This window comes from Lygodium microphyllum, chromosome 27, assembly GCF_053477565.2.
Source record: "Lygodium microphyllum isolate KBCC chromosome 27, Lygodium_microphyllum_v1.1.10, whole genome shotgun sequence".
NCBI lineage: Eukaryota > Viridiplantae > Streptophyta > Polypodiopsida > Schizaeales > Lygodiaceae > Lygodium > Lygodium microphyllum.
Genome location: NC_141161.1, coordinates 11,576,797 through 11,590,182, shown reverse-complemented (window position 1 = coordinate 11,590,182; position 13,386 = coordinate 11,576,797). Strand labels below are relative to the sequence as shown.

At 39.0% G+C, this 13,386-nt stretch overlaps 1 pseudogene; it reads right to left on the bottom strand.

Annotated features, from left to right (window-relative positions):
* Nucleotides 1–7,884: 7,884 nt before the first annotated feature.
* LOC148012059 (ruBisCO large subunit-binding protein subunit beta, chloroplastic pseudogene) lies at nucleotides 7,885–8,496 on the bottom strand (annotated as a pseudogene).
* Between the last annotated feature and the right edge of the window lie 4,890 nt (nucleotides 8,497–13,386).

Sequence of the window (13,386 nt, the reverse complement as noted above, 5' to 3'; positions counted from 1 at the left end):
CTGATTTGTCTTTTGCTTCCAAGCAATTATCTAATCCCCTTATCTTGGTCACTTTTCCCAAGAAAGGTACTATATCAGGACGACCACTCATCCTCTTGCAAGATAAACTTGTGCAAGAATTTGTCAATCTTATTCCGAGGAATTGGCCATTCTCTTGTGGTCAAACCACAAGATCATGCGACTCTGCAATTTGTTGCACAAGTGTCGTATCTAATCCATGGGACTATTTTACCCATCGAACGGTGTCTTCTAATCACGGAATCATGATTAGATAGGAAACAGGGTTAGGGTTTCTTCATATCCAATCCACTTCCGATTGCACTAGGCTGACATCGTCGGTTCTAGGGATCCATCTCAATCCGAGTTTCATCTTTTTAGCGAGCGATCCTTAGGGTAGAAACCCTAGCTCGTTTCTTGCAAGTATGTCCTATTGTCCCTACATTCCGTGAATGTGGGCAGGTCTTTAGGGATACGTGAGTTTCGTCTTGGCAATAAGTGCGTCTAGGTTATGTCCTCAACGTGCTAAACCCTAGTTAGCACTTGGGATATGTTGCATCGATTTAACCATTCCTAAGTGATTCCTTCTCTTTTGCATGAGTTTCAAGCGGCTGATAATATTTTCCAACAGAAATATTACATTATTACAGGTGACTATGAAGATATGATCAACCAAACTTGAAAGGCTTTGAGCTCCGCGTTTGAAATGATAGAATTGGTCTTGTTGTACTATTTTTTGGGGATTGGAGTCCCAGGAAAGAACTTCATCTCTCAAAAGAAGTATGCATGGGATATCTTAAAAGATTTGGTATGACAGAGTGCAATGAGACAACTATACCTATGGATATCAATACAAAGTTATCCATTGAGGATACATCAATAGTAGTAGCAAACATTGGGAGGTACAGGAGGTTGGTCAGTAGCTTGCTCTACTTGTGCAACACTAGGCTAGATATTAGTTTTGTTATTGGATCTTTGAGTAAGTTCTCAAACAAACCCTGCAAGAGTCATTGGAAGGCTGGGATGCAAGTACTTAGATACTTGAAGGAAACTCTTGACTATGGTATCACTTACAATTTTGGTAGTTCTCTTGTGGGGTAATGTAACTTAGATTGGGTAGGAGATAGAAATTCATGAAAGTTAGTTTCTAGTTATTGTTTTTCTCTTGGTTCAAGAATTTTCTCTTGGATCAATAAGAAGCAACCAATAGTGGCATTGTCTTCAACCAAAGTAGAGTATAAGGCAACCTATTTTATTGTATGTGAAGTAGTATGGTTAAGGAGGATCTTATGGTTCATGGGAGTTCAAAATGAAGACCTGACTATGCTGAGATGTGACAGTCAAAGTTGCATCGCCATTACCAAGAATCAAGTGTTTCATGCACACACAAAATATATAGAGATCCACAACTACTATGTGCATGATTTAATTGAGGATGGGATAGTGGAGTTGGTCTACTATCCAATAGAGGAGAATGGAGTAGATATCTTTAATAAAGCACTCTTGAAGGATCTACTTCAAGTTTATTTTCAGAGACTCGGCATTGGACCAAGGAGTTAGTTCACCTATAGTAGGTGGACATTGAGGGGAGGTGTTGGATATGCTCAATGCCCTACCCTCATAAGGAGCTACCAATGATCCATGGTGCTCAAAGTTGAAAGGCCCCCATTATGAGGAGATGCCATGTGTAAGCTTGGACATTGGTGGGTCCTGACTTGTATGTTAGATGAGTCTATGCGATGGATAGCCAAAAGGTGACAATTGCAGGTCTAGCCTTTGGGTTAAATAGAGTAGTTAAAGATGGTAGTAACTCAAGGCACACTGCATCGAGTTGTAGGGTAACTTGGCCAACTAGTGGAAGTGCACATGGAAGGTCAATAGACACAGGTGCATATGGAAGGTCATCCATCATGACCCCCTTCATAAGCTATAAAAGATAGACCCCTTCACAGCTTTCATGATCTATTCTTTCACTGAATCAGAGTTATTCTAGCTAGCCTTAAGCTCTTCACCTATCTTTTATCTAGATCGCCATCTAAGCTTCACCTTGGAAGTGCACATGTGGAGAGAGCCATCTTTGTATCAGCATGTTTGGAGCTAAAGAAAATTTTTGTTCTCCTCTTATCTATTGTGTACACTCTTTCTCTATCTCTTGTTGAAATTCTATTCACCGTGCCATGTAATTTTTATAGAAAATTCTTAGTATATTCTTCATGCACTTTTGAGTGTCCCGAATTGGACACTAAGGTAAGAGGTTTTTCAATACCCAAGTAAATAAGCATTCTTAGTATATTCGTCCTACACTTCTAGATGTCCCAAATTTGGCACTAAGGTAAGATATTGTTTAATACCCAATGAACTAGGAAATCAAATGCCTCTCTATGGCATCATAGCCATAGGAAAGCCTGAGGAACAATGGACTATTGAAAGCAACAAAGGCCCACATCTAAGCATGATACTTGGGAAGCATTCAAGTATCACTGATACCTTGGATGCCAACTTGAACCATATTGACTATTGTTTACAAATATTTGGGCTCAACATGAAAGTATGTCTAGTAAATATAAGCACCATGCGTATTATCAATAGTACGAGCATTCTTATGGACATTATAAACAATACTATAACCATTGGTATGGATGCTATGAGAAAATTCAACAACATGCATTTGATGATTATGCTTATGGTCAATATGCATATGCTAGTAATACATACTATGAGTAGTACACATCTAATGAATATGCAAATTCCCATGGGTAACATGGTCATGGGCAACAATATGCACATGGGTAGTAGCATATAATGTATATGAGCAGTATGGAAATGTATATGGACAGTATGCTAATTCTTATAGACATCATCCTCTTGAATCAGTTTCTTATAGGCAGCAAAGACATGATGATAGGACATTCTCTTAGACAATATGATTATGAGTAGTGGTAATTTTATTCTCAACCACATAATCATCATGAGTACCATGGATGGTTGTATGAGATATCTATTGTTGAACTAGACAGTGATGATATGGGAAAAACCTTATCTAAAGCTATTAGAGCTAGACAGTTGGATAGTGATTAGATCAGAGAATTATACGCTCAAGGGTTATGCTATAGATGCACTAAACCAATGTCCTCCAATCACAAAGACATATGCAAGGAAAATAATTTTAAAAAATACTAATTGAATATTTTAATGAAGAGGATGAAGACGATCATGTTGAAGAAAATCTTGATGCAAGTCAAGGGTCTAAAGTAGTCATCACAAAAGCTCTTGAAGATTATGTGGGAAGTCACTTGGAGACCAACTAGAGTAAGATTATATAGATCATGATAGATATGAGAAAGAGCATGACACAAGTTTTTATTAAATTTGGTTGCTTATGCTTTTGTGGGTAAAAAAGTACATGTATATGATTCAATGGATAATGATACCTATGGCGTGGTGGCCAATAATTCAATGCATGGACAAGATGATACATTCCCTTTTGATCCAGGTAGCTAAGGATGGCCTTAACACTCCATGTAGACTAGCATTACTTTGGGAATGATGTCCTTAACTTCAAGTATTGTTAGAGATACGATGCAATTTCCTGACTTGACTATGGATGCTTTGTTGAAATGGATCCCTGATTCTATCTCTATGGATATAGGTGATGAGGATACTGCAACAGAAGATCATATTCATGGTAAAGATAGTGACGATGCTTGATAAAACTGCAAGTAGAGGGAGACTAAGATGAAACAAGCATAGGTTAGGAGCAGAATGTCAACTTCTCCTCCATTATTCTCCAACCATTTCTCCAAAAACTGTCCACACACTAAAATGGTATCCTCAAAAGATAGATACCCCAAACTTAAGAACACTTTGCATACAACAATATGATAAGGCTTAGACTATGCCTTAGACTTTGGCTTATTTCTCAACACTCCCCCTCAAGCTCAAAATGAGCTTGCAAAGGTAATACTCCAAGTGCACTCCTGAATTACTCAAACTTATCTTTACCTAATGCTTTGGTAAAGATATCAGCAACTTGGTCATTGGTCTTCACATGGACCAAGTCAATCTCTCCATCAATGACTTTTTCTCTAATGAAATGATAGTGCACTTCTATGTGTTTTGTCCTTGCATGGTAGACTGGGTTCTTTGCCAACATAATGCTGCTAACATTATCACAATACATAATAACTCCACCATCAATCTCTATCCCCATGTCATATAGGATCAATCTCAGCCATGTCTGCTCACATGCTGCCAATGCAATGCCTCTATACTCTGCTTCAGTGCTTGATAAAGCAACTGTAGGTTGCTTCTTACTGCTCCAACTTACCATGGCTGATCCAAATGAGAATGCATAGCCACTAGTAGATCTTCTATCCATAGAGCTACTTGCCCAGTCTGCATCTGAGTATCCAAAAAATGTAGGCTTGATTCCTTTTTCATAAAATATCCCAAATCCAACTGTCTTCTTCACATATCTAAGAACTCTTCTTACTACATCCAAATGTGATTTGCATGGTTTTTGCATAAACTGACTTACCAATCCAACAGCGTAACTCAAGTCTGGTCTTGTAATGGTCAAGTAGATAAGACTACCAACCATCTTTCTAAACATAGTAACATTCTCAGGATAAGATCCATCATCCATCAACTTAGCATTTTTATCCAATGGTGTATCAACCGGTTTGCATCTTGTCATGCCATATTTTTCCAACATCTCCAATGCATATTGCCTTTGTATCTGCCATATACCATGAGGTGTGTCAATAACCTCAATACCCAAGAAGTATCTCAACAAACCAAGATCCTTTATATCAAACTCTTTATGTAACCCATGCTTGACTTCAGTAATCTCCTTCTCAAGTGTACTTGTAATAATGAGATCATCAACATAGATGACCACAACAACCATACCATCTTCTGTATGCCTCACATAAAGTGAATAATCAGTTTTGCTATGCTGAAATCCCATATTGCATAAGAATTTACTGATTCTATCACACCATGCTCTTGGTGCTTGCTTCAGTCCATATAAAGCCTTCTTCAACCTGCATACATAATGTGGGTATTTTGGATCCACATAGCCCTCTGGTTGATCCATGTACACTTCCTCTTCTAAGTTGCCATTCAAAAATGCATTTTTCACATCCATTTGATAAAGCCTCCAGCCATAGATAGAAGCCAAAGCAATTACCGATCTCACTATCGTTATTTTAGCTACTGGATTGAATGTTTCTTCATATTCCAAACCATAAGTTTGTGCATATCCTTTTGCAACTAGCCTTGCTTTATACCTTTCAAGAGAACCATCCAACTTACATTTGACCTTGTAAACCCATTTACATCCAATAGACTTCTTGCCATAAGGTAGTTTCACCAAATCCCAAGTCTTGTTTTTCCTTAGTGCATGCATCTCTTCATCCATTGCTTGTCTCCACTCTTTGCTCTCTACTGCTTCTTCAAAGCAAGTAGGCTCCACATGTTGTACATAAGAAACCATGTATGCATAATGCATCTTCATGAACCAATTATAAGTCAATCTATCAACTGGATACCTTGCCCTTTCTGACCTTCTCAATTGAGGTGCACTACCGTGTGTCTCATCTGATCTAGCATGTGGTGGCACATACTTTCCTGCACTTCTAGTGCCAGGTGTTTTAACATGCAGAATGCCATCCTCATCATCTATAGATTCATCTTCTAAACTTTCAGTCATTGGTCTCTTACCTTTTGCAACTTCTGCACTCCTTTGTGCATTTCTCAATCTACCACTCCATGGACTGTAGCTACCACTACTTTCCACATTCTCTTGAGGTCCTGAAGCATCTTCCACATGCTGATTTTCAGCCTTGCTATTTGCTAAAATTTTCCTTCCATAGCCATTATCATCATTGCTTTCATAGGAATCAACATCCACTGCAATTTTGGGCTTGTACCATGATTCATATTCACTGAATTTGACATCCCTACTTATGTATACTTCCTTACTCACTGGATCATAGCATTTGTATCCCTTCTTCTCATCAGGATATCCAAGGAAAATGCATTTTATAGCCTTAGGTTCCATCTTCTTTCTCAAATCATCCGGAACATGAACATAACAGACACATCCAAAGACTCTAAAGTATGCAATAGTGGGTTTCATGCCATACATGCTCTCATATGGTGACTACATCCAAAGCAAACAATCTCCCTTTCTTTCTACCATGAGCAATCACCCTGCCAGTTCTCCCATATTGGGTCCTTCCACGACCCCTAGACATAGCATTCTATTTTTGATAACAATCCCTCTCAAAGTGACCAAAATGCCCACAATAATGGCAAGTGCCATCTCTTTGTGAAGAAGGACTAGACCGTCCTCTACCTCTAGGGAAAGATCTTCCCCTGCCTCTATGCATGAAGTCACCACAACCAAAGTTACCTCTTCCACGAGCAAAACCATAACTACTACGACAAGGTGAAGAGCCTCTAGCTCTAGATGAGCTGCCATGACCTCTCTGGTGATAGAAAACACTATCTCCACTTGCATTTTTGCCACTGCTAGATGCATTAAATCCCAACTTGATTTCTTCTGTAAGTAGCAATCCAATAAGCTCCTCAAAGTCAGGCATAGAGCCTCCCTTAACTGAAATAGAGGTATCCAAAGATTTAAAAGCTAGTCCAAGCCCATTTAGTGTCATTGACACTAAATCATCATCATCAACAGGTGCATTAATGGATGCAAGGTCTTCTGAAATTTGCTTGATTTCTGCCACATAGTCACTGATACTACGATTGCCTCTCCATGCACCATGTAATCTCTACTTAAGTTGTATCTTATGAGCCTCTGTACATGTTCCATACATTTTTTCTATTATTTTCCATGCCTCCTTACAAGTGCTTGCCTTTTTTTATATGAGGAATCAATGTTTCTGAAATACATATGGAGATCCAATGCAAAACCTTCCTGTTCTTCCCAATCCAATCCTTGTACGCTTTCTTTTGCTCTTCAGTTGGATGTTCGGGAACTTTTGGACATTCATCATCACCTGTTATGAGATCCCATAGACCTCTACCCATCAAAAAATTCTCCATCCTGTAGGACCAAACACTACAGTTGTCTTTGGTCAATTTGTCCCCCACGATCTGAGTGATCTGTGTTGTGTCAGACAGTAAGACTGCTGCAAATTCAAAAGAAAAACAACAATACAATCTGTCCAGAAATGGTATTCAACAATATGACTATCATACATGTGTCCAAAAACTGTCATATGCATCCATCCATGATGCCAACATGTCATACATTCATTTCCCAGCAAGAACCATCCAAATCGGATTCCACATGATGTCTGTATGACCCAAAAAACATAAAAAATACAGACTTAAAATCGACCAATTTCCTTGCTGTTTTTTTGCATAAACAATTGCATTCTCACCCAATACATGTGTGTTATTCTCAAGTATGTGCATGGGAATACATACATCTGACCACTTTACTTGTCTAGTTTAGAGCTCAGATAGCTCCAACCAATAATTTTTGCTCTATTTTGCAACAAATTTAGCATGCATTCCAAAATAGGAATTTCATCGAATAGGCCAACTAAGTTCATTTCATCATCTGGCGACATTGCTGATGTTGGAACCCACTGCATGTTGTATTTCTGCATCTTCAACGCACCATTGTCCAAATCTCTCAGAAGCGATTGCTTAAACATACACTGCAGTTAATAGCATCCTTCTACTATGCAAACAATAAATGTTGGTTTTCTCATTCTACGTTGCATAGATAAGAGCAATATCCTCTAAAAAATTGCAGCATCAAGGTTGCAGCAATAAGGATCAAAGGACCAGCAAGCCCAGCTTCCACTGCTGGTAGTACACAAGCCATAATTAACTTCCACATCCCCCATTTTAGTAACCATATCCAAAGTTATCCATAGGATTACCAACAGGTGCAACAACTTCAGGCTCTTTAATTAACTGACCCAGGATGCTCTAGGAAGCACCTCACCGCCTTTGTGGGATCAATGGTTCCAGCAGCCATGAGATCTTCATACTTCCCCGTGGAAGCATTGTAGTCAAATTTGAAGTTATCATTTGACAGAACTTTCTCAACTGTAGTCAAGTTTTAGCAGACAGCTCAAAGCTCTCTTTACAATATTTGCACAGCTTGTTGCTCATGGTTTTCAAGGGTTTCTTTAATAACATCCACCTTGGAAGCAAGGCGGAGAAGCGTACATCTACCACCAACGAAAATGCCTTCTTCAACAGCAGCTTTTGTTGCATTGAAAACATCCTCCACTCTTAACTTTTTCTCTTTCAACTCAATTTCTGTTTGAGCCCTGACCTGAATAATGCCACACGTAGAACTCCGAGCTCTGCATATCAGAAACGGAACGCTACAAAAAGAAAAGGTTGAACACAAAATGTACGTAGGAAATGGAGGCTGGTAAATGGAGACACAGTTCTCTTTACTGCTGTATCTCTTCCTAGTGAGATCATGCCGCAGGAGCTGCTAGCCATTGCTAAAGCATCGTTTTAAATCGCTCTCTTCTGCCTTTTACCAGCAGTATCTTAGCAAAGTGATTCACAATGAAATCAAGCACGATATATACTAAATCGAATGATCAGTTGATCACTCATGATCAGCGCTGCTTCTGCCTCTGATACTGTCTAGTCAAGCCATCAGTGAAGCTCCAGAATACATCAGTCCTGCTTTTGCTTCTGATAGAGGCTAATCCAAAACAATTAGTCAAGCTTCATATTGGTCATGCATCAAGGCTGCTTCTGCTTCTAATATAGCCTAATTCAAGCAATTGGTCAATATCCATTCTGATCATACATCAATCCTACTTCAGCTTTGATACCAAATGATAAAACTGCAAGTAGAGGGAGACTAAGATGAAACAAGCACAGGTTAGGAGCACAATGTCAACTTCTCCTCCATTATTCTCCAACCATTTCTCCAAAAACTATCCACACACTAAAATGGTATCCTCAAAAGATAGATACCCCAAACTTAAGGACACTTTCCATACAACAATATGATAAGCCTTAGACTATGCCTTAGACTTTGGCTTATTTCTCAACAATGATAGTACTCTTTTTGTGGGTAATGAGGATAGATATGCAATCTATAAAGATTTCCTTCAAGCGAGGTATTTGGAATCTTATGCAAAGCAGGTTGCCTTGGATTTTGTGGAAGACCATGGAAAGCATATGGATATTGATCATGTAATGCATGATGATGAGCAAGTTAAAATAGATGTCTTGAAGACTTCAAATAATGCCCATGGAGTGAAAAAGAAGCAGAAAATTTGAAAGATTTGGCTTAGGGGTAAGCCTCAGTTTGATGAGAAGCTAGTGGATGTGTCAGATGGTACTCCTATCACCATTATGAAGGCATTGGATAAACATTTTGAATCCACTCGTATAGCAATCCATTTACTTTGGGACAGTTTGGGGATGGTGTTTGCATGGTTAGTAGCATGACAAATGCTATAGATTTGATCCAAAGGGTTATGATGTATTTGAAGCATTATGAGAAACCAAAGTATGGGATTGTAAAGTAGAGGATCAAGGATTTTAGGATCAGTTTGACAGTTGAGAAGATGAAGACTGATGTTTTGTCTAAGCAAAACTGCAGTAGAAAATAGTTGAATATGATGCATTGCTATCTCAGTGTAAGGTTCAGATTACAGAATTGTAGCAAGTGATTGAGCATAATAAAATTTCAAAGCATGTGTTTGAAAAATGGACCGAGGAGCTTAAGTCAAATTGTGCAAATGGGATGCAAAAATTTATGGACATGTATGGGCAGTTGCAAGTTGATCACCAATTTTTGTAAGATATATTTGTAATAGTCCATCCTTGAAATAATGTCACCCCCTCTTTATTTAATAATAATAATAATAACAAAAAAAATTCCATTGCCTCTCCCTCTGTCGACGCCATCTGGTTGGTGGAGAGAGGGAGATTTCACCTACATGTCGACGAGGGAGGGGGAGCTAAAACTTCGAGTTGACGAGAGTAAGGAGGAGACGGCAAAGGTAAAGAAGGGAGGGGAGAGAGCTAAACATGTAGTTGAGTAGGAGAAGAGGATGACGATTACAATGGGGGGAGGGGCACACGTTTGCCACCTCCAACCTATTAAAATACTGAGAATGCATGCTATGGAGGATCACTGATGAGCAAATAGACAATCATAATGAGGCATAAGCATTGACAAGGAAGAACAACTAATATTATCCAAGCATAATGCAAGTACAACTGATTGATAATGACTGATAGAATGAGTGTGGGGATGAGTGCCTTTTATAGGCTTACAATAGGTGGTATTGGTAGGTGGAGGTAGGTGGAAATGGATCATGGTATTCAACAACCATGTCTTTAATAAATTGTGCATACATGACCTAGTCTAAGGCTTTATTTGTAGTCTGTTTCTTTGCCTTGTTTGTCCCATACAAAGAGGCTATAGTGGATGTGATTGCACATTTCTCAACACCCATCCTCAATCACAACTGTAAAAGACACTGAGTATACAGAGGCTGTCATGAGTAGAACCTTGCTAAGTTTAGACATGGAAGAAACAAAAACAGCCATACAAAGCTAGAGGTTGTTACAAGGCCTCACTAAGTGTGTAGAGGCTGTAGTGTGCAGAGGCTACATGAGGAGTTTAGGAGCTTATGGTGGGAACATAAGGCAAGTCCACTTGTTAAACTTTAAAAAAGTCTACCATCAGAAAATGAACTACAAAAGAGGGATTGATGAGTCTCATCCTTTTGTTCTTGGGGTTCTTCTTCTTCTTCTTCTTCTTCAATGTTGTCTTCATCTTCTTTGACTATAGCAAGATATGATCTTTGAGAATTTTTCTTAGCATAGCAAAATTTATCAATATGCCCAAAGTTATTACAAAAGTCATAGACTACGCTCTTCTTCCCTTTCACATAGAGGAGTTGTTGGTCTCCTCTTGGGATGCTTATTTCTCCTTTATTCTTGATCTTCTTTTCCTCTTTCAGGAGAGAGGCTTTGATGTCCACAAGTGTCGGCTTTAGCATGTTGATTAATGTGGTAGACACATTATCAAATTCAGGTGGAAGACTTTTGAGAAGCACTCCAATGCAAATGTCTTCATCCATCTTCAAGTTGATTCCTACAAGTTGTGCCAACAAGCTTTTTATATAATTCAAATGAGTTGCAAGTGAGGTATTACTTTGCATGTCAAGGCTAAAAAATTCAATTAGTAAACCATATTTTGAGGATTTGGAATGAGCTCCAAATAAGGCTTCTAATCGATCCCATGTCGCATAAGAGTTCCACAATCATCAATATGATGAATGTAGCTATCATCAAGTTCAAGATTGAGCCTTATCATCATTTTTATCCCATACAACTGAAAGTGTAGCTTTCCTTGGTTTCTTCTCTTGACCACTTGTGATTGACCATAAGCCTTTCTTCTAGGATCAATTTGATCCTAGTATGCCATGTATGTAATCCAACACCATTGAATCGGGATGTTAGTGAACCCTTACTGATTTTGAGATTGCAAAATTAGTAGCAAATCAGCTCCAAACAATTCTAGTTTCAGTTGAGCCCAAGTGCTAAGAATCACTAGGGTATTAGTATCAAGAGATACTAGGCAATTTAATGACTATGATGCCCTTGAAGTTGGAATCTTCAAGATATGATGCAAGTATGAGTCTTTCCCTCCTTGATTTTATGCTGGAATTGTAAAAAAAAAAAAGTTTTGATTAGAGGCAAAGCTGATTGTGTTAACTGACATTAGTGCTAAAAGCACTAGATGAGTGTCAATGGACACTTTTTCTTGAAATGCTTAAGAATCTTGTTAAGATCTCCTCTCCTTGCTGGTAAATAACTTGAATCCTTGTTGAAGACTGAGTGAGAGAGTCAGTGACTTGATTTGAGCCACATGAGTGAGAGAAGGAAGTAAAACAATATCTTGAAGCTTGATAGCTATGGAGTCTGCATTAGGGTTTTAGGGGGCAGCTTGGTTTTTCACCTCCTATGAGCTGAATACTTGATCATTTCCAAAACATTTTTGATAGAAATGAAGCTTAGCAAGTAGGCTATGAAAGCTCTATGATGATCTTCAGCATTGCAATGTGTACAGGCTGAATTTGACGTACAAACAGTAGAAGGCACAATCTAGACAACCAGTTGTTGGAGGCAAAATGCTGGAGCAGAGAGGCAGTAATGTTGGGCTTTGAAGTGATAGGGAGGAGCTCCTGGAGCAAAGGAAGAGTTCTCTAGAAGAAAGCATGAGCTGAAATGGCTCGGTTTGAGAGATTCAAGTCCTCCACTGAAGGTGGGTAGCTATGGAGGTAGGTGAGAGTTTCATGAAAAAGTGGAGGGAGCCAAAAATTCAAACTGGAATGACTCAATTAGTGGCTTGATAACTCACTGACTTAAAACCCGCTCTGATACCATGTTAAAATACTGAGAATGCATGCTATGGAGGATCACTGATGAGCAAATAGACAATCACAATGAGACAAAAGCATTGACAAGGAAGAACAACTAATATTATCCAAGCATAATGCAAGTACAACTGATTGATAATGATTGATAGAATGAGTGTGGGGATGAGTGCCTTTTATAGGCTTACAATAGGTGGTATTGGTAGGTGGAGATAGGTGGAAATGGATCATGGTATTCAACAACCGTGTCTTTAATAAATTGTGCATACATGACCTAGTCTAAGGCTTTATTTGCAGTCTGTTTCTTTGCCTTGTTTGTCCCATACAAAGAGGCTATAGTGGATGTGATTGCACATTTCTCAACACAACCCCCCAATATCCCTTCCTTCTCTCAATAGGTTGCATGGCACCAGAAAAAGTTGAGGGTCCTGTGTAGTTAAGGACTGCCTATCATAGCATTTCCTTCCCATTTTTACCCACCTCATCATTATAAATCTCCACCTCCCCCTTAAATGGAAAGAGGAAACCCTCTTCTTTTTCCCTTACTATTGTCACCTTTCCCCCTTAATTCCCCACCCCCTTTTCCTTTTAGTGAGGAGAATAATTATTATTATTCTTCCCTTGTTGCTAATTTGAGAAGGAGAGAAGGAGAGGGAGAGGTTGTGGAGGAGAGGAAGAGAGAAGGAAAGAGAGGGAAGGAGAACCTAGAGTAAAAGAGAGAGAGAGAGAGAGAGAGAGAGAGAGAGAGAGAGAAAAAGAAGAGGCCAAGGACAACTCCTTTCCTAGGCAAAGACTCAAGTACCCTCTCTTTCCCATCGTGAGTCCCATAACCACCACATCGATTGCCTTTAAAGGGGACAAGAGATCGTGAAACTCAAGACAAAGCATAGGGGACGGAGTTTGTCGAGAGAAGTGAAGGTCACTTCCAACTCTGAAATGGCCCCAAAATCATTAACTCTCCTAAGTAACTGAAAAA